A 22,863-nucleotide genomic window follows, 5' to 3' on the forward strand; every position below is an offset into this window, starting at 1 on the left:
GGATTTATGGGACCCAATTCATACCCAATTCAAGTCACCATCTTATATCTGCCTACAAATCTGTTTTCAGGGACCTATTAGCGCCTCACTGGTGAAGAATCAAAGGATGGATAACGCACAGGTATGGGATGGCTTGTACATCTCTTAAGCAGTGGGAAAGACACAGATTGACAAGTGATACATTAGTTTATGAGGTTCTATTCACATGGCAACTGTCCCCCCTGGGGGCATCATTTACAGAATTAACATCATAACTAGTGCCCTGGTGTTGGGCCATTTGATACCCCTCCCAGCTCACAGGCTACAGGTCAAGAGATGAGAAGCCAGCCTAAGAAAGCAGACAAACTTCCTGCACCTGAACACCAGAAAACCAAACACTCCCTCTCCAATATCTGTGTTCACTGTGAGGAAATTTACAACAAGAAAAAGGGCAGCCGTGCAGACATTCCTGGATCGATTTCTTTAAAAGTCATTCCTTTTGCAGCCATGAAGGGGTCCCAAGATGCACTCTAAGTTTTCTCAACTATCTGTTAATCCTTTCCAAAGAAACCCTTCTGAATTCTCCTGGCCTGAGGATGCTCCTTCCCTTCTGATTTCTTGCAGGATCTCAAGGCGGGCATTATAAGGGAGCAATTGAGAACACAGATGTTGCCTTTAGGCAGCACACAATCATAGGGAATTAATAAGGTGCTGTATCGCATACTACATTTTAGGCATTTGTTCATATTTATATCCTTTATATAAACTTGAGAATATGTTTCAATGAATTGGGTACAATCCTCATTTGTTTGTTCATTCTTCAACAATGGCTATTTATTTGAATGCCTACTAGGTGCCAGGCACTATTCTAGGTAAAAGGGGAAAGGTGAGGACAAACCAACAGAGTCCCTGTCACTGGAGCCCAGAGTCCAGTGGAAGAGACATAACACTAATTAATTTTACTCAAAGAAAAGCTTTAATACAAACTGAAAGTAGGGCTGGGAAGCTTAGAACTTGCTTATTAGCATAAAAGGGAATTGCATCTAGAGTGTTACTAGAAGGTTTATTTGAAATTAAAAGGATAAGTAAGTAGCCAAAGGGCTGTACATGGGGGTGTGTGGGGCTAGAAGGGATTGCACATTTGATTAACTACCGTGTCAACAGTCTTTTCAACCCTCATTGATAATCAGACCATTGGTTCCATTATTAGATTTATATGGGATGTTTCAGTTATCTTTTGTGTAACAAACTATCTTACAGCTTGGATGATAACAAAGGCTCAAGATGATAACAAGGCTTGTAATTACTTCCTAGGGTTTCTGTGGCTCAGAAATCCAGAAAGGGCTCAGCTGGATTGGTTCTAGGGTTCTGGCTTGGGGTCTTGGGTGCAGTTGGAGGATGGATGTAGCTGGGGCAGAGGGGTGGGGACTGGCTGGCCTAGTACCTCTTTCTTGCTTTCTCCATGTGGTCTCAGGGTTTCTCCATGTGGTCTCTCTGTGTGGGCTAGTTTGGGCTTCCAAACAACCGGGTGGCCCCAGTGTGGAAGGACAACAAAAGTAAGATTCCCAGGGAGCAAAGTGAAAGCTGCTTGGCCTTTTACAATCTTGTTTCAGAAGTCATCTCTGCATTTTACTGTGCACAAGTGAGTCCCTAGTCCACTTTGATCCAAGAAGATATGATAAAGTCCCCATAACCATGAAAGGTGTATCAAGGTCACATTGAAGAAGACTACATGAGATAGTAAATATTGTGGTCATCTTTGTACAATGCAATACATGGGAGAAGCCAAATTAATATATTTTGGGTTAGAATTCTTCTTCAAAACTAGCTTTAGTACAGAGATTTCCACGAATGTATTTATTCTCCACCTCATCATTGTAGAGAAAACATATTTCAAAACACTTGACAGTTTACAAAGTGCTCTTAATTGATCATCATAATAAACTTGCTAATTAAGACAAAATAGTATCGCCCACACTGTTTAGACAAGAAAACAAAGACCCAACTTTTCACTAACAAAAAAGGAGCACACTCAGGATCTAAATCCAGAATTAAGTGTTCTTTCTTCAGAAACACAACATTTTTCTGAAACATGCTACGGCAAAGAAAAATCACTGTGTACAGTCTGATGATCCTCGTATACTTTTTAGGGTACAAAGCGCTTGAACAGTCTGTGTCTTTGAATGTTGCTGCTGCTGCTGCTAAGTCGCTTCAGTCGTGTCTGGCTCTGTGCGAACCCAAAGACGGCAGCCCACCAGGCTCCCCTGTCCCTGGGATTCTCCAGGCAAGAACACAGGAGTGGGTTGCCATTTCCTTCTCCAATGCATGAAAGCGAAAAGTGAAAGTGAAGTTGCTCAGTCATGTCGGACTCTTGGCGACCCCGTGGACTGCAGCCTACCAGGCTCCTCCGTCCATGGGATTTTCCAGGCAAGAGTACTGGAGTGGGGTGCCATTGCTTCCTCTGCTTTGAATGTTAGCAGCATCATTTATATGAGAATATGAAAAGCCATTGTTTTAAATAGCATCCATTATAGACCGAATAGAAAGACTATTTCCAAATTGCTTCCAACATTTTTTTGTACTATCTTCTACAAATAATTAAGGGTTAGCAACTTAAAAATTAATTCCACTGGTAGAGCTATGCATCCTGCTTAATGGATACCATAAATCAATCCCATGAGATAAAATCTATTTTAAGAACTCTAAAGGAAAGGTGCTATTTCAAAGAAGGCATTGTATTATTTCTCTCTCTTTTTAGAGTAGCAGCCCAACCTTCATATTCCAACCTCTGAGCTACTTACAGCATCAATGGTGAACGTGTTAAAAATGCAAAAAATGTGACTATTTTCAAGATTCATTCCAGGCCTGCTGTAGTGGGCTGAAGAACGACAGCTTCCTAAAAGCTATGTGACGTCCTAATCCCTGCAATCTGTGAATGCACCTTATTTTAAAAATGGGTCTTTGCAGGTTTAATCAAGGTAAGTATCTCAAAAAGAGATCATCCTGGATTATCAAGGTAGACCTTAAATTCAAGTGTCCTTATAAGAGAAAAGCAGAGGGAGATTTGAGACAGAGAGAGAAGTCTATGTGGAGATGGAGGCAGAGTCTTCAGTGATGCAGCCACAAGCCATGGCAGCCCTGGAGACACCAAAGGCTGGAAGAGGCAGGAAGGATGCTTCATTCGAGCCTCTGGAGGGAGTGCGGCCCTGCCCATACCTTGATTTTGGACTTCTGGCTTCCAGAACTGTTAGGGAACAAATTTCTGTTGTTTTAAACCACTAACTTTATGGTGATTTGTTATGTCAGCCCTAAGAAATGAATACCTAGGGAGTAAGAGGCCCGGGTAGTGGGCCCCCCACTCAGTAAGTATTTCAGTAAGCCTCCTGGTGACTGTAATGCTCACTCAAGGTTGAAAACCACCCATCAAGGTTGAGAACTGCCGATTCATTGAATAAATGCCTCTATATATGACTGGCTAAAGATGTGGACACTTTTTTTTTCCCTGCATGACAGCAGAGGCCTTTCTCAATCTGTGCAGAGACCAAGTGTGGACACTGAGCACCTGGGGTAAAGCTGGAGTCTCAGAAGGGAGGTGAACTGCTCTGGGTTAGTTCTCGAAGGCCTCCTTTCCTGGGGCTTGTCTCATTTACAACAAACATTTCTTTCGCTCTGAAGATGGACAGGGCAAAGTGCCAGGCACTGCAGTTATAGGCAGGTATAACACTTTACTCTTACCATTAAGAGTTCTGCCAACTCATTGGAAAAACAGGATAAGATATAAAGATAAACAATTCCATCTCCAGCTTCACATGGGCATAATGTCTTTGAAACACCTCTCATACCTTATCAAATAAGCAACTCTTCAGGCTACAAGTGTATCTCTAACTGAATTCCTCCTAAGCACTGGGGTGGTATTAAATCAACACCGGCATGCTCTCATTTCTAAAATACAAGATGCTGTATCCCAATGAATAATGCATCCTGCTTCTCTCCCATGCTCTCATTCCTTATAGATTAGTTTGCATATCAAGAACAACTAGACTTTCTAAAAGTCACATCAGAGCAGAAGAATGTTTGCTTGTGGATACACTTTCTAGTGTTGTTTTTTTTTTTTTCCAAATTTGAGCATTTGAGGGGACCCTGAGAGAAATCAAGATATATCACAGCCTGTGCAAGAACACACGTCGGCTGATGAGAAGTGACCCTGCCATTGACTGAAGGGCTGAACTTCTTGACTGGTTAAAATTCAGGCCGAAGGTGCTTTCACCAGCTGTATCTCTTTAATCAAAGTGACACTTGTACCACTATGATTCCCAGAGTTGTTTGTGGACACACAACCTACTGGGAGAGGCATGCCTGGGGAGAAGGCGGGGGTGACCATGGCCATGGAGGGATGTGCTAGGGGATGTGATCAGGAGACTATGAGCAGATGGCGCCCCGAGGCTGGCACCCCGGCACAGAGTCAAGGCTCAGGCGTCAGACACCAGGCCGCTCGGATTCTGAGCCCTGCGTCTCCACACAGTGGCTGTCTGACACTCACAGAGCTTCAGTGTCCTCAGCTGTTAGATGGGGCAATAATAGGGGCAACCTCTGAAGTCATAGTAGGGATTAGTTAAACACAGAACATCCTAATAACAAAGTCTGGCAGTCCATCTATGTTATTTCTTTTTTTCCTCTCTTCCGCCTCCACCATCCTTTACTTATCATCATCACCATTGACTCTTCTTCATCACCATCATCACTCACAGTGTGACCTCACACCCTCAGTCCAGGGTTTAAGTCTGATTTTCCCTCCTAAATGACCTAACATTAGAGAAGTCATTCATCTCAGGAGCCTCCCTGTTCATGACTAGCACGCCTCTCACTTTGCCAGCAGGTGAGGATTAGAGAGCGCTCACTTGAAGCCCCTAAGAAAGGGCTTGACCCTTCACAGACACTCAATAAAAAGTGCTGCTGCGATTAAAAAAATAACTATGACCTGACACAGAGGAGATGGGTTTGAAGGGAGAAGATGAGCAAAACAGCAGAGGAAGGAGGGACTTGGGCTCCTTCTGCGTCTCCTGAAGATGACAGGAGGGAGTTAGCTGACATGTGACAGATGAAGTCCATCGGTTCACTTACGCCGTAACCAGGCCCCGCACTCACTGTTGATCCTTCTTGCAGCGGTCCAGGGAGGCACAGAACGGATCACCCTATTGTACAGATCAGGAAACTGATGTTCAAAATGATAATACTGGGAATTCCCTGGCTCTCCCGTGGTTAGGACTCTGTGCTTTCACTTCCAAGGGCCTGGCTTTGATCCCTAGTCAGGAAACGAAGATTCCACAAGTCATGTAGTGCAGCCAAACAAAACAAATTGGTCTGATTTAATTAATAATCTATTACTTAATTTGTTAGTTTTCCATGTGGAAACCATTTGGAATTCTTGCTCCAGCTGACCTCAACTTTTAATAACTACAAGATTCCTACTTTATCGCATCAACAGCTGCAGCCTGCTAGTACTACCGACATAGGTCTATACTCTATCATCTTTGAACAGTGATGGGGCTGAAAGGAAACTCTGGGAGGACCCCCTGCTCCACCCTTCAATGTGGGAGGGCTGGGCAGAGGGTCTTCCAGAAGAGTAAACCATTACACCCTACCTCACACCCCAAGCCTTCAGGAGGTCAAGCTTTGCAGCTGTTGGTACTATCAGGGGAAGGAAGTCACTCTGAAAGAAAGTAACTTCTAACTATCAAATCTTCCAGGTGTCACTGCTGGAGGGGGTGGCGATATACCTGCCATGGAGAACTTGGGTCTCTAGCTGGTTGTTGGGGTCATGGGCATTGGATGTTCTTTGACTTTTTCTCTTATGGCATGCATACAATTCATCAGCAAATCTGGCAGCTCTGCCTCCCAAACACACGCAGAACCACCCCGTCACTCACCACCGCCGTGGCACCCACCCTGGCTGGATTCACCAGTCTGCCTGAACAGCCTCCTCACTGTTCCCTTACATTTTCCTCCACTTCAGTCTCTTTCCCAGACCCCAGCCAGGGAGGCCCTACAAACTGACAATCAGGCTGTGGTGCTCTGCTGCTCGGATACCTCACTGGCTCACCTTTCCATGTGAGTAAACCTGGCTCCTTACAATGCCTTATGGATGGAGAGCATCTGCTCCCCCAACTTCTCCCAGACACCTCCGCCTGCTTCTCTCTGCCATCTCACTTTACTCCACCCTCCCTGCCTTCTTATAGTCCCTCTCCAACAAGCCAGCATGCCCATGCCTCAGGACCTTTACACAAACCTCTTCCTCTGTCTGGAATGCTCTTCCTCCAGTGACAGACGTCACTCACCCCTTTCAGGCTGCGCTCACATCTTACTTGCCAAAAAACCCCTCCTTGACTACTCTGTTGAAAATGTTCCACTGCCGTCCTTACACCAGAGCCATGCATCCATTTTCATGCTGATTTCTCTTGAGCTCTCATCACCTAATATACTCCACATCTTATTTGTTGCTGTTGTTTAGTTGGTAAGTTGTCTCTGAGTCTTTTGCGATCCCATGGACTGTAGCCCACCAGGCTCCTCTGTCTGTGGGATTTTCTAGGCAAGAATACTAGAGTGGGTTACCATTTCCTCCTCCAGGGAATCTTCCTGACCCAGGGATGGAACCCATGTCTTCTGCATTGTCAGGTGGATTCTTTACCACTGAGCCACCAGCAAAGATCATATCTTCTTATATACCTTGTTTACTGTTTGTCTTCTTCTACTAGAGGGAAACCTCTACTCCATGATGTCTGAAGCCTAGCATTAACACATATTTGTTGAATGAATGAATGCATACATTCAGCATGATGCCTGGACTTGAGGGGAGATACCACTGCTGTCACAGGCTTGCACCCTCTCCACACAAAACTCTGGGCCAGGGAACAGCGGCCTAGCAGCATCGTGGTTCCTAGTGGGTGCAGCATTCCAGTAAACATGAACCTTGCCTCCGAGTCATAGTGTCTGGCAGTGGCTCCTAGCAGGAATCCCGGGCAGGATTCTCATGCCACCTCCAGAAAAGGAATTGCTTTGGCTCAGTCCTGAGCCCATCATTCATCAACATCGTAAACCAGCATGTATGATCGGAAAGTTCCCCCAGCAGTAACTGCGTGTTCCCACAGCCCCTCCCAAAGGTGAGGATAATATTCTCACGAGAACACGTCCTTTCCCAGACTACAGAAGCCAGTGCAGAGCCAAATGCTCTTGCCCCCCACCAGAGGCAGCATTTCCACGGGCACCACTTGCCAGCAGCTTAGTACCAGGTCTGGATGACCTGTCTCAGGAAATATCACCAGGTGTGTCCCTGGGGACACGCTTGCAGTATCTGTGGCACTCTGGTTTTGCCTCATGTCCTATGTATGTATTTGTTCTAGCTGGGATTTTCTCTGGCTCTTGAAAGGGTTGTGGCCCAGGCCTGGGCCCCACTCTCCATCCAGGCCCCCAGGGCTCATTTCTCCACCCGCCCCTGACCCAGATGCCCTCCCATCCTCGAGGGCCAACTCCAGCCTCCCTCCTTCTAGAAGTTTTCTCCTGCCTACACTGAGCTTTTCCTTTTTCTATTTCTTACATAATTTAAAGATGGCACCAAATAATTTAGTGTGTAATTGCAGAAGGTCTTACATCGTTTTACATATGCTACATCTGTCTTTGAACCAGGTTGTATTTTTGGCATCTTTTTTTGTTTTATATCTCAACTTAGGGCCCAGTCTGGGGATGCTGTGGTCCTGTGTGAGGGCCTGAACCCGTTCAGTGACAAAGGCCAAGTGATTCCGGAGCTTCCTGTGAAGTCCTTGCTGTGAATTCTTGAGAAACAGCTTCAGAACTCCAGCAGGGGAACCATGACGATGATAACTGAGGCTCTAGAATCTAATTTGGTTCTCTAAAATCCATGAGATAGCATTCAGAATCCTAGCTCATTGCTTTAAAGCACTTGTTCACTCATGGTGATTTTAAGAACATTCATAAATAATACATAATATAAATTATAGGTAATAACTAGCATTCGTTTAATACTTCTACCTTATTAAGCACTGTGCTAAGTGGCCTTTGAGATGGGAGCTGCTGTTGAACTTCCTCCGTGCATCCATTCTGTAGATGAGGAAACCGAGGCTCTCAAAGGGCCAGAGGTTACCGGGCAGTAGAGTCGGGATGGGAATTCAGGCTGTTGAAGTCATTCAAAGAAGACAATAGAAGCAATATGCTTAGGGGTGTGTGTGAGTAGGCGGTGTTTTTTGGTTCTCACAATAGTTAGGGATGTTAGTGGGAGGTGGCAATGGACACCAGGCATTCTGTGGTCCATAGGGCCTTATACCATATAGAATTTCCCACACAAATGTTGAAGGACCCCGGTGGCCAGACTCTGATGGGAATAATACAACTCTCATCTATTTATGACCATCTGAGTCTTGCACTTGACTCAAGTCTCACAGGTAGACCCCAAACACTACGGCATACACTCTGCATTCCATCAGGATTCAGGCACTGGGTCAACAAGCAGGGCTTCTTTATTTGTACCAGAACCAACCAGTTCTGGAAAATCATGTAACTGATGGTGTCTCTGAGTGTCATTGGAGTGACCAGGAAAAAGACCTGTGGCCATCTGCATCTGTAGCTGATGCTTTCGTGGTGATTGAGCTTGGGTAAGGATTCTCCCCTCGGACAAACTTTGTTATCTCTCCAGGGTGGTCACACCTGAGTATTTACATATTAACTTAGATATTCTATTATTTTTCCTTTGTATGTATTATACTTGAAGTTAATTATTAAAAAAAAAAACGTGTAGAGATGGGTTAAGACTTTATGAATGTCACAGATGGGTACTAAAGAATATCTTAGGTATTTATTAGTTTCTCAGGGCCCCTGGGGTCAGAAGCAGAAGACACCACTCCCACCCTGGGGGTTCTGTACCCACATATCCAGCCCCACCAGAAGGTGCCACTGCATGATTTGTTAGGAATGAAATCTTCTGAAAGTAAAGAAGAGCAAGCTGGGTGCAGTCTGCTAAAAGCCAGGTCACTGATCAGCCCGGGGTCAGCTCCGGTAGGTTTTCCTGGCACTTGCTCAGTAGTAGGTGGTGAGAGCAGACCTCCCTGACTCAAGGCTCCCCCTCCCTTGCTTCAGAGACCCCTCTGAGGAGCCATCTCCACCAGAGGGAGGATTGCCTGTGTTCTGAGAACCCCAGGGGGCAGCAAGAGCCCCAGAGCTGCGGAGCTGGACAGGGAAGGTGTGCATGACCCAGCTTGTCACCACCGTGTCTGGAGGGCACATGAGTTCCCTGGCTTTTATCACGTAAGAGAAGCCAACTGGAAATAGATCTGCTGGCACTTCCATCTTGGACTTCTAGCCTCCAGAGCCACAGGAAATAGATGTTGTTGCTTATGCCACTCAATCTAAGGTATTTTGTTATAGGAGCCTGAGCTAAGACAGCTGCTGTGCAATTCTGAGATGAGGAGGAGCCCCATCTAGAAGCAAGTGGAAAGGAAAATACACAAGGAATGAAGATCCCCTTGGATCATGGCTGCATACTGGCTTCGGTCACCCAGCGTGCTGTGGTTACCACTCTATAGAGCCAAAAGGAAAGCTGGCCTTTCAGACGATTCATCCAGACCCTGGGAGGGTGAGCCCATGGTGTGAACTCCTTGAGAGGGAAGCTGCAGTGAGATGGACAAAACTCTCCACCAAGAAGAAAATACAAAACAGAGGCTGATCCATATAGATGCACACATAAATCTGCTTAGAAAATTGTCTACAAAGACATTCACTGAGCTGTTAATAGCTGTCATTTCTGGGTGGCATGACCACGGTGATTTCATGTTAGTATTGCTTATCTGACTTTTCTAAATTTCTACAACACACATAATGTCTTTCTAATAATATTTTCCTTTAATTAAAAGATAAAAAGCAATCTAGGTGACGCCCAAGTTTGAGAACCAGGTCCCAGAACACAGTTTTCTTAACTTTTCAAGCGTTAGAATCAATGGAGACAGTCTGATCTCTGGGTGTGGCTGTCAGGGAAGTTGGGGTGGGGGGTGAGCTAATAAGTCTTGGAGTCGGGGGTCCTATTAAGTGACTGCTAACAGTTCCTGTTGATGATGTTCATTGTGGGAATGGTAATTCCTGATCACATCTCAAAATCACACACTACCTCCAGGCAAACTAAAAATCTTTGTGGCTGTTCACATGGATAAAATGAACATATTCGTCATAGGGATGGGACATAAAATCCACTGTACCAGGTTACTGCCTCCCAAGTATATATATAGATTTTGGGATACATGGGGCTTCAGAACCTAGTTCCTGACTTGAGACCACTGCCCACTGGCCTGCTGGGAGACCAGAAGGCCGCTCAGAGCCCTCATATCTCTGAGCCCACAGACATCACCTGCTTGAAACCGTGTGAAAGGACTTAGGCTGTGGCAAGTGTTTTTGAGTGTTTTAGCTTCAAACCAAGTATCTGAAAATGTTTTGGAGTGCTCCAGGTTTCCTGTATCCCAACTCAGTCACACATCGCCTGTTATCATGAGCCGGAACTCAGAGTAAAATTTGATGGGAAAATTACAAGCATAGCTAAAGGCTTAGAAAATGTCCCAGCTGCCAGCCTCAGATAGAGGCTCCTTCCAGCAAAGTTGACTTTCTTATCACAGAAAAAGGATAAACAAACAGCCATGCTCAGATCCTATTAGTCAAAGCATCACAGAGAGACTCCAGACTTTGATGTCATAGTGTCTCTGCTAGTGTCTAGGGTGTTCGCCACATCTTCGACAAACAGTTCTTGGACCGCAGTAGGGGGTCCAAGAATTCAACTCAGTTCTGACCCTGTCTACCCAGAGACAACATCTCATTCCACAGGTTGAGGGAGCAGATTTACAAAACTGCTTCTTCCCTCCGTTGCAAACCTAAGTTGCTACCTGTACTTCTGATCAACAGGCTATTAATCAGAGGTTCCCATGATCCTTTCCTTGGGTTCAATTAATTTGTTAGAGCAGTTCACAGAATCCAGAGAAACAGTTAATAGATCACAGTTTATTGTAAAAGGTTGTAATTCAGGAACAGACAGACAGGAAAGATGCAGAGGGAAGGTGCAAGGTGTGAGGAAAGGGCGTGGCCTTCCCATGCTCTCAGAGTGTGCCCTCTCCCCAAATCTCCCCCTGTTCCCTGACCCGGAAGCTCTCTGAACCCCATCCTTTTGGTTTCATGGAGGCATCATCACATAGGCATGACTGGTTAAATCATTGCCCACTGCTATTGAATTCCATCTCCAGCTGCCCTCCCCTCTCCAGAGGTCAGAGGGTGGTACTGAAAATTCCAACGTTCTGGTCACAGGGCTGGCTCCACTGTTAACTAGGTCTCATTTTTAGGAGCTGTCCAAAAGTCACCTCCTGTACATGATAAAAGACACCCTGATCACTCTCAACACTTAGGAAATTCCAAGGGATTGGGGAGCTATGAGCCAGGAACCTCAGAGGAAGACCATGTATATATGAGGAAAATATTTTGGTCATCCAGATAATAAAATGTATATTTTTCTTATATATCACATTTCAGTACCCTATCTGAATCCAGATGCACGAGGCAAGGTTCCTGGTAGATTTGGGGGCCAAGTCATCTTTCCCTGCTGAATGGATCTGGATGACTTAGTTCTTAAACTCAGACCCACCTGGGGAAACTACAAACACTACAGATTGCCGGGCCCTACCCACTGAAGACTTTAATTCAGGAAGTTCTAGTGGAGTCCATAGGCATTAAGGAAAAATCACTCTAGAATAGCAACAAGCTAAGTGATACCATAAGGAAGTGACTGGATAAGAAGTCCAAAAGCTGAGACTTCCCCTTGATGAGTCAGTATTTTGCAGAGGAAAAAAAAGTGGGGGAGGGGGGAGAATGTGTGGGATTATAAAAGACATAAAGGATGGAACAGTCAGAGCCATGTGTGGAGCTTGGACTGGATCTCAGTTTAGATAGAACAATTAAGTGTAAAGAATATTTTTGGGTCAACTGGGGAAAATTAAAAAAAATTTTTTTTTCTTTAAAAAAACTGGAGATTGTTAACTGAGAGAAATACTTTTGAAAATAACATGCATGGTACTATCACACTTGGGTTAAAATGGATAAAAAATATATATTTGCCTGGAAAAATAGGTCATACAATAAGGTGTTAAGATTGTTAGTCTCTGGGTAGGATGACCGTGATGTTTTTAATGTTCTTATTTTTGCTTATCTGACTTTTCTAAATTTCTAAATAAAATGCTCATGTGATGATTTTATAACAATGTAATGTTTTATTAAACAATAAGAGGCCATCTGGGTGATTCTGATGCATATCACGTTTGAGAACAAGCTCTTTCAGCAGTGCTTTCCTAACTTATCTGAGCAACAGAGTGACCTGGAGTGCTGTTAAGTGTGTGCTTCTCAGGTCCCTGCCCTGCAGGATGACGAGTTTTGAGGTGCAGCCTGGGAGGTAGATTTTTCACAAGTTTCCTGGTGATTCCTCTTATCAGCCAAGGATGAAGACTCTGCTTTTGACCAGGGCTTCCCCCACTTTTAGAGCACAGGAAGCCCTGGAGGATCTTTTAAAAAGACAGATTCTAATTTTGTGTTGCTAGCAATTCCTGGGAAAGTAAATAGGTGACCCAGGCAGAGTGCGAGGCGGCAGGGTGTAGTGGGGGCTGTGGCTGCCCTGATCCCAACAAGCAGCTGCTGCTCAGTTCCTGCCCGGTTGTTACACATGCAAACACTTGTCTGGGGTCATCAAGTCTTCCCATTTTTCAAAAGAAGCCAGAAATGTGATTCAGAAAGGAAATCTCCTATTTTCAAAACACTGCATGGGCCAACCAAAACACTTCTGCCAGCTTGATGCAGCCTGGGGCCGTCATTGCTGCCCTGCTGGCCTCACCCAGAGTAGGAGTCACACCCCGGTCCTGATAACTCCACGCCAGTGAGTCTACTGGATAAAGGCTACCTGATAATTATTCCTGCTGACACCAATGGCAAAATCCCACACATAACAGAAATTCCTGAATATTCAACTCTCTTGGGTTAGAATGAGAGCAAAGAGAATTAATTCCAGCTAGCACTTTGACATGCTGTGTAAACACTGTCCCAAGGCAGATAAAAGAATCAGAAGACTAAGGTGCCAAGGGGACAGTTGGTAGGGGCCAGCGGGCATTGTAAGATGGGCATATTGAGAACCTCCTCTCATTGGCCCCCGCTGTCCACTAAACCCACTTGTAAGTCAGACAGTCTCAACCATGTCTCAAACTCACTGTGAACTAAAGTTCTTGAGATTTGCAAGAAAAACATATCAGAGCACCACAAGAAAGCTAATTCTGCAGCTCTTAATGAATCCCATTTACATTTTTTCAGCTCTTTGATTTCTGAGCACTATTTAAGGGGGAGGTTTGTTCAGTTCATTTACTTTGAGTTTTTAACTGGCCAGGGTGACAATCCTCAGCAATATAATTTCCCTCCTGTGCCCAAATCAATAAAATGCACCCAAGAGCTAATATCCATTTTGAGCTCCACTGAGGCCCAATACTTGCCAGAATCACAGTGCCTTGGACAACAGTAAACAACTAGAAGTGAACTGAGGCCTGCCACAGGCATTTAGTTCTCAGTGGAGAAGCAGAAGCATCTCAGGCTTTCTTCCTGCAGAAGAACCGACTCTCAAGTTGAGGAATTACAGATTCAAGTGAACCGACCACAGAATTTTCAGGTGATCGAAGGAATGGATGCTATGCCTCCTCTCCCTCACACATAACCTATTTGGGTAAGTTTGTGAGGCAAATGTTATGGGTTGGTTGACCTAACACCCTTTTCCAGACATATATATTTGTAAGAAAACAAGTGTTTAATTTTCCCATCCTCCCTTGCAATGAGAGGTGGCTGTGTGACACAGTTCTGGCCAATGAAACGTAGGTGGAAATTTATCATAGTAGTGGGCTAAGGATGATATTTCAAGGAATCTCTGGCTTTCTGGATGCAATGGAAAAATGGGATAGAGATGACTCCTCCTTCTTTCTACCTTGAATACAGATGTGATGGTTAGAGCTGAGGCAGCTATCTTGCAATATTGAGGGAAAAGATTAAGAGTTATGATGAGGCCAACCCTGACATCACTGTGAAGCTGAATGTCATGTGTGCTAAGTTGCTTCAGTCATGTCCAACTCTTTGCGACCCTGTGGACTGTAGCCTCCAGGCTTCTCTGTCCATGGGATTCTCCAGGCAAGAATCCTGGAGTGGGTTGCCATTCCCTTCTCCAGGGGATCTTCCTGACCCAGGGATCGAACTCACATCTCTTATGTCTCCTGCATTTGCAGGAGGGTTCTTTACAACTAGCACCACCTGAGAAGCCCGTGAAGCTGGAGAGCAGCTACCAAATAACCCACAAATTACTTAAGCCACAGTGGCTATATTTCCTATTATAAACATAAAACCCAAATGTATAATTCCTCATAAAATTAGAACAGAAATAAAAAATCTTATATGAAGTGAAATGGCCAACCATAGAGTGGGGTGCCATATTTCATTGTTATTTAAATTGCAGATTTTTAGACATGAGTTTTAGCATCATACTAGAAGAACTTACACAAGAAACAGAGTTTCTTCCATCTAAGAAAGTTGTTACTCTTAGCTCCCATCTTGAGGCACGGGAAGAAAGCAGGGTGGTGTCCAGGTGTCTTTGAATAATACCTGCCTCCAACATTCTCTCATCAGAATCTCCATCAGAATCTCATTCTTCTGTGGCCAATGGCCCAATGTTGGTTTATCTGGATAGTTCTGTTGCTGGGTTTGGTCAAGAGATTGTGGCCACACACCCCTTCTCCACACACACTGACTGAGACTGATCAATTTTTGTCACAGGATCATATGTGGTTCTGGATCCAGCATCACTTTACTAGCATGTGCTTATTGAATATATATATGTTTCCAACTGATTAATCCTCAAAGCCCTTTGAGGTAGGTACTACTGTCTACTGTTTTCAGATGAGGAGACTAAGACTGAGAAAGCTAAAGTAATTGTCCTAGCACTCACAGCTAGAATGGAGATACTGGGGCTGCTGCTGTTGAAGCTTATTCTCTATACTATTAAGATAAACTTCATATTGATAACTACCCAAGCACCTTCAGGTGGGGTTGAGGTTAGAAAGAAGTCAATAAAAAGGTGTCTCAGTTCTCTTTCCCTTTCTCAGTCCAAGAGGGTGTGGTGGTGGTGGTGGTGGTTAGGCATGCCTGGATGGCAGGGATGATAAGCAGTCACCAATAGTCCACTCGCTACCCTGTGTTTTCTGCCTCCCTTGTGGTCAGGTTGGGACCACATGATTAGTACTGGTCACTGGATGGAGAATGGAATTGATGTTTCTTTCCTGGGCTGAGGGAAGTAAAAGCCAAATGTCACTTCCGTCCCCGTTCCTCTGTGGTAAGTGACCTTGGAGACCATGGGGATGTTTTAGATGTGTTAACTACAAGATGAAGTAGGGTAGCCCTATTCATATCCCAGATTTCAGTATGAAGAAGCCATTTTATGTTATTAAGACACTGAGATTGTGAGGTTTGCTTATTACTATAGCATAGCTGAGCTTATCCTGACTAGTAAAATAGGTCTCTGAAACAGGATTAGGCCACCTTGCTTGTAGCAACTTTGCAAAAAGGGGGAATTGTGATGTGGATGCTATTATAATATAGGAGATTCATTTATCACTGGGGCTATTCTGTATCCAAATCATAGAATGCCTTATCTGCCTAATGAGGCAGGCAGTTTCTTAGAATTAACATGAAGATGTTACTTGCATTACAAAATTTGACACTGCTTAATGGAAATGATGATCCTCTCTCTAATTTCAACTAATACTTCCAGCTGCTGCCTCTTAAGGATTTTGTAGTTTGGCCCCATATTTTTATAGGGTGAAATGTTTGCAAAATATATGTATAAGCCTCTGGTAACGGATGCAATTTTATGGCCCATTACACTTTCCATGCGAATGTAGAAACAGTGGGGCTGCCTGAGCTGGGAGTTGGCTGAGATTTGCCAACTGTGTGGTTTTGAACAGGGACCAGAAGAGCCTATTTGAAATAAAAATGTACATTGGTGAGTCAAATACTTACTGAGCAAATACTGTGTGCTAGGGCCTTTCTTGGAGGTTGGAGATACAGTAGTAGACAGGACAAGAGTCCTTGTCTCATGAGATTTGCATCTGATAGATGAAACTGAACTTTGCAATTGACAGGTGGGTTCACTTCAGGGTATTTAGAGAATCTAAAAGCCAAAAGTGTGTCTGAAGAGAGAGAAATGAAAGCTTTCACCATTATCCCAAACTGATGCGTGTGAGGCTTTTCACCATCTGGCCCCGCTCACCTGTCCAGCTTTCTCTCCATCCCATCCCCACTCCCCCATTTGACTTCGCTGCTGCTCCACTGACCCACATGCATTTCTCAGGCATTACCAAGCTTTCCACCCAGGGCCTCTGTCTAAGATGTTCTCTCTGCCTAGAAAACACATTCTTCCCCTGCTTTCTTTGTCCCTGAGACAGCTCAAGGTGTTGAACTCTTGCAGGGAGCCTCCTTGGATTACCTCTAGTTTACCTTCACCCTCTTAGTGATCCCACGTTATCTGTCTATCAATTTGCCTGATTAACCTTTTCCTTCTCCTCATTGGCATGGAGGAGTTGAGGGGATCGAACCTGCTGGGTGAGTAGAGCTGACATGGCATACTGATATACTGGTATAAATAAATAAGTAAATAAATGAATAAATGGAGAATACATGTTATATACATTTTCTCTTCTTAATTAAAAAGACAAAACAACACACATACAAATTTGGGTAATAGTCCCTAATGGTACATGGTATTTCCGTTTCCCTTGCAGTTATGTGGTCATGGATAGGGGCATGTAGCTCAGAGGGTAAAGCGTCTGCCTACAATGCGGGAGACCCGGGTTTGATCCCTGGGTCAAGAAGATCCCCAGAGAAGGAAATGGCAACCCACTCCAGTAATCTTGCCTGGAAAATCCCATGGGTGGAGAAGCCTGGTGGGCTACAGTCCATGGGGTCGCAAAGAGTCAGACACGACTGAGCAACTTCACTTTCTTTCTTTATGTGATTGATTCTGGTTCACATGATGTGAGCAGAAGCATGGTTTAGGAAGGGAAGGGGCTGGTGGTCCAGAATATCAATGTGAAGGCTGGAGTTCCATCTACTATCTAGAACCCTGAAGTGGCCTTGAGGGTGGAAATCACGTGTTTAGATGGCAGAACCTAGTTCCAAATGGCATCTTGAGGCTGCCCTGTATGACCTCTGGATGTCTTTCATGTGAGAAACATAAAGTTCTCACTGTTATTTCAGATGGTTTTATGTTATATGTAGCTGAGCTTAATCCTAAATGATGCAGGTAGAGAGGAAGGTTTCAACTGCATCTGTCATATCTTATATCTTCAAAAAAAAAAAACAAAACTGGAGACAAAATAAGAAAAAAATGGGCTGATTATCAGTAACCAGTGAGGGTTAACTTCCTTCTCCAGTTCTGTATTTTGAGAATCTTAAGAAAACAAAGAAAAGCACAAAGAACAATAGACTAAAAATCTGTACACTCACCATCTGGAACTGCCAACTGTTAACATTTTGTCATATTTGCTTTGTCTTTATTTTATTCAAAGAGACAAAACGCTGCATCTATCTAGCTTAAGTCCTTTTATCCGCCATCCATTCTCTGCACTATCCCCATCAACCTTTTCATCAAAAAGAACTACTGTATAGAGTGGTTACAGTCCATTTCAGGTCATCTTAGGCATATATTTGTTTCCATGAATAATGTATTATATTAGATGTATATTGTTAATTTTTAAATAAATTGCATCATATGGAATACACACTAAAATTGGCTTTCTTGTTTCTGAGCTCTACCTTCAATGAATATATATGTCTATGTATGCATATAAAATACACAAACTATTACAGTTTAATATTTATTTAATTTTATCTAACCATTTCCCTATTGCTGTAAATTAGACAATTTTCAATTTATTAACTTTTTTCCAAGTTAAGATTAATCTTTCATTTCAACACACAATATACTCATTATTCTCAGAAAGAAACATAAAAGAATTCAATAGATGTTTAGATTATTACATTCTGTTTGTAAAATAGATAAATTTTTAAATATGTAAATAATATGTTATTCTACTAGAACTTACACCCACAAGGTGTTACATGAGGCTAATCCATAGCAACTCTTATGATGATTTAAAGATCCAGAGAAAATTAGTAGAACATAGCATATTAACAGGAAAATACCTTTTTAAATAAGCTATTCTTTTTGCATGACATTCTACTGCATGCAAAAATTATTTTTTCCGGCTTTATTGAGGTATAATCAACAAACACAAACTGTATATATTTAAGGTGCAGAACATGATGTTTTCATATACATATCACAAAAATATGTATATTTCATATACATATCACCATCATAGTCAAGCTGATGAACATATGCATCAATGGACATCCTCATATATATCTCCTGGTACACATGCATGTTAACTTCCCTCTTGTAGCCTGTTGTTACATAACTGATGAACCAGGAAAATATCAAAGATATTGTATAATTACTTGAGAAAACCACATGAAAACTCCTTTTATGATCACATTATAGATACAATGTGGGAACATGTGGGCTGGGTGATCATATTCTCAGGTGAATTTATAACTTGTTGATCAGCTTCACCAAAACAGTGTATAACTGATTTCTAGGGAAAGATTTTTGTGGTGTGACAGAGATCTAGAAATTTATTCTATTCTATAATATTCCTAGATATTCATTCATCCATCCATCCAATGTTTTTGAATAACATTGTACCAGGGGCCATGGTAGACACTGGATGTTGAAGAGTCAACAGCACTCAGCACAGTTCTTAACACGTGGTTGGTATCTAATTAATATTTGTTAGCTGATACTTGAGAGAGATGTGGTTAGTACTCTCCCAAATTTATAAAGTTGCTGTGACTTTGGTGAAAATTCAGAATGCATGCATATGATATTTTAAGATTTTTAAAGAAGAGGGACTGGGAACACTTGACAATAAGTCAGTTTAATGAGATAAGACATCAAATTCTACAGCATAAAGCTGATTAAATAAAACTTATAATTGGCAAATGTGACATCAGGAATAAGCATAAGTGTACACACACACCAATACATACACAAACTATGTATACACTAGTTCTAAGTTTGATAGATCTATTTTGGCAATAATTGTATGAATTATGTATTCAGGTTTCTGGTTGAGAACAAGTTCACCATGAGTCAATGCTTTGAGCTTAGTTAGAAGCCTAAGAACACTAGCTGGATCCTAGGCTGAATTGAGGTGTTTGTACTAACCTCTGGGCAATGGTAAGCAACAACTCAACTGTTTAATAGGTGTCTACCGCAAATCAAAGTCACTATCAACAGCATACTTATAACTAATTGCAACATCCCAGTTTAAAGAGGAAGTAACTGAGGCTCAGAGAGGTCAAGTAACTTGCCTACAATCCTGCAAATTTTAAGAGATGGAACAGGAATTCAAATCCAGCCATATTCGGCATCAGAGTCCGAATCATTCCACTATGCTACGTTACTTCTTTACCTATGTAGATGGACCCACAGTTGCGTCCTACCTGAAGAATATGACCAATTCTAACACCACAGGATCCATTTTTGAGGAACGGGAAACAAAACCACATGTATTATTTTAAATCACTACTAAGCAAAATAATGTCCCCATGAGATCCCATACTGCCACAAATTCTTTGTCACAGTGCATGCTTTCCTCTCAAGAAACTGCCAAAGAGGAAGGCATGCATGGGATAGAAAGCCAAGTTTGTCATGTAGCCCTCTCACTCCTGGTCCTAGTACCTTTCAGGGCAAGACAGGGGTTTTCAGTCCTTGTTTCATAATCAATAGTGGTGTCTATATCACACGGTTGTTTCAAAGATTAGAACTAATATATGCAAAGCCAGCCATGATGTCCACTGCATAGTTGGGACTCAATAAATAGTAGTGGTGACAGAGAAACTGCTGCTGCTGTGAGGGTGCTTCTAGGAAGCAAAGATCTGGGTCTTCTCTGTGGCTCTCGGGGCCACCGGGTGCCTAATGAGCAGGCTGCCCTTCTCTTACTTCCTGGAGGAAGGGGTATACCTTTTCTTTATACCAATTCACCTGTCACTCATCAAACCAAGACCTCAGCGGCTTGCTTCTACTCAGAGGGGTGCTTTTTGTAATGCATCTGCCCAGAGGGGACATCTTTTTCTGATATTTCCAGAGTGCCTCATTGGTTAGCTGTGTACTTGAAACTCTTCAAGAGCTCTCATTGAAGCTTCCTCTTGTGTTAGTCATCTATTTCTCTTTCTGCCCTTTGCTCTTGGTAACAGCATTCTCATTTTCCCTTGAGTTATCTCCAGCTTTTTTCACTCTTAGTTCCTGTAGTTCAGGAAGACCTGACATCACTTTTTTCACACCTGCTGCTAGGTGTGGGCATATGACTCAGATTTGGCCACTTAGAATCTACCACACCTGTACACACTCTGATCATTTCAGAGATGGGCATGCAAACTAGGACTTTCAATGGAATTAAGTGTGTGTGTGTGTGTGAGTGGGGGGGTTAGGTAGTTGAAATTATTAAGATAGTAGGGAAAATGCCAGGTGAACATTGTTATTTGCTGCCATCTGGAGAAAGCCAACATTAGAAAAAGGGGGGTGAGGGAATAGGGTGAGAAACATTCCTGACAATACAATTAGCTCACCTAGATATAGCTATTCTTGAAGTCCTTCTTGGCTTTTTAAACGAATGTACCAAATACACCCAACCCTTTTTCTGCCTAAATTCACTGGAGCTGGGTCAAAAGTGTCCTAAAATGTCTACTTTGTATCATGGTCGCCTTTCTTCATTCCATCAGATTGCTTTGCTCTCAGTGTTCTCCAGGGGTAATTTGCTCATCTCTCTTTCAGCATTTAGCTGTTCGGTAAGTACTGTATGAGCTTGTTTCCTTCATCTATCCTGAGCCCCATCATCTTTGAGTTCTCAGAGTCCCCCAGCACAGTTCCTCAGAGATAAAAGATATTCATCAGATGTTAGTGGAAAGTTTACAATTTTAAATCCACAAATATTTGGTTCCAAAGTTGTTGTTGGCTATGTCACCACACACTTCAGACCCTTCTTGCAAAGACTTACACAGACAACCACAGACCACATGTTCAGTCCCTTATCTGCCTTAACCCAAGGGGGTCTCAGCACTTCTTTAAAAATTAATTTGCTCCTTAATTAAGAGACATGATTATTTCTAATTAACCAACCTTCTATGTAATGTAAACAGATCGCAAGTAACTGCACAGCTTCGCCTAGCTTGTTGCCTGTCTGAGAGCAGTACAGGGAGGCCATTTTTAGCACTTCATCTGGGAGGCTGGGGAATATGCAGAATGCTCTGACTTGCATAGATGGAATTAAAGGAACTTTAAGAGATGAAATTTGTCAGCCCTTAATCCCTACCTAGCAAATTAAATTGCTGCTACATTACATCACGACATCATTTTCAGAATTTGTTGAGATGCAAGAAATTGACTCAAACTCTCTATATGACTCTAAACTCTCATACATACATATGTATGCATATGAATGCTACCTGCAAGGAAATGTGGCAGAAAGTAGATATTCTGAATAGGATCCAGCTGGTTTGCAGCAGGTTTCATGAAGCTGTGTACTCTTTACATGAGGATAAGTCAGGGCTTGAGAGGAGAGAGGAGGCAAGATATTATGCATCTGTAATGAGAGACCTGTCATTCTCTGACGCCATCAGGTGTGGGGGAAAGCATCCAGAGACAGACTAATGGTTCTGTAATAATGCTAATGAAGAAACACACAGCCCAAGGTGTATTCATTAAACTTCTACCTTGAAACAATTCACTGACCTGGATCCTCTCATATCCTGAAGACAGTATGGATTCCAACACAGATGCTCTTCACACCTTGACAATGCAAAAGTGCACAACCCAGGAAAACTCCAGTGTGAGTCCTGTTTTCTACATTAGTTAGTCAACTATTAGTGAACACAGCAGCACATACACTGATAGTTGACTTTATCAGCACAGAAAACATGCTTTCTTTGAAGACATGAATAAAAAAATAAGTAACACCCTTTGTCAAAAGCAAGTACCTCTAACAGTTTAGGAACCAATGGAATATGGCCTGGAATCTTCTCAAAGGTTAATGGTTATTTATGTACAGTGATTAAAGGGATACGAGCAAATGCTTTACCTTGGGCAAAATGTAATTATATTTAAATGGGCATATGGCAGGCACACTCTTGATTCTTTCAAAATTCCAGAATCTGCAGGCCAAGGGATAGGACTAAAACTTTTCTCCACTGAAATCACGTGGGTCTAGTCTTTGCTGTAAGGAATGGCAGCAAGAATGTGCAAGAAGTTTATACTGTCTACAGAATATCTTTAGCACATGCACATCACCCTTTCTCACCCTGCTCTCTGTCCTTGGCACGTGGCTTGAATGGACTGCACAAGCCCTCTGACTTCCTGTTGGGTTTGGAGATGGGAAGACGCGGGAGCTGAGTGAGATTAGGGTGTTTATACCCCTGGGTCCCTCCCTTCTGGGCTGCCCTATGCTGGCTGTACCCCAGCTGAGGGGCTCTGCTCCTCTGAAGGTGGCCATCTCCACAGGACTCTCTCCTTCCAGCTCACTTCCCAGGACCATCTCTGTTCTTCCTGGTTTGGGGGTTACACCCTATCCTCTGCATTTCTCCTTTAAAATAGGGTCCTTGTAAAACAGGTCCTCCTACAACTGTCTTAATTTGAGTTTACCATCTGTTTCTTATTGAGAT

At 43.1% G+C, this 22,863-nt stretch overlaps 1 protein-coding gene and 2 long non-coding RNA genes across 10 annotated transcripts in view; 1 reads left to right on the plus strand and 2 right to left on the minus strand.

Annotated features, from left to right (window-relative positions):
* CDH13 (cadherin 13) overlaps positions 1-22,863 on the minus strand; it is a 1,025,542-nt gene that overhangs the window by 305,138 nt on the left and 697,541 nt on the right. The gene's annotated exons all lie outside the window — the stretch shown is intronic.
* LOC145514959 (uncharacterized) lies at positions 7,865-12,269 on the plus strand. Its single transcript, XR_014060593.1, has 3 exons — positions 7,865-7,991; positions 8,521-8,642; positions 9,412-12,269. It is a non-coding gene; the product is annotated as an uncharacterized LOC145514959 (long non-coding RNA).
* LOC145514957 (uncharacterized) lies at positions 11,986-17,347 on the minus strand. The gene is made up of 2 exons (XR_014060591.1): positions 17,077-17,347; positions 11,986-14,167 (listed from the first exon to the last, which is right to left on the minus strand). It is a non-coding gene; the product is annotated as an uncharacterized LOC145514957 (long non-coding RNA).

The sequence above is a fragment of the Giraffa tippelskirchi genome, chromosome 7 (genome assembly GCF_054371585.1).
Source record: "Giraffa tippelskirchi isolate mGirTip1 chromosome 7, T2T-mGirTip1v1.2.pri, whole genome shotgun sequence".
NCBI lineage: Eukaryota > Metazoa > Chordata > Mammalia > Artiodactyla > Giraffidae > Giraffa > Giraffa tippelskirchi.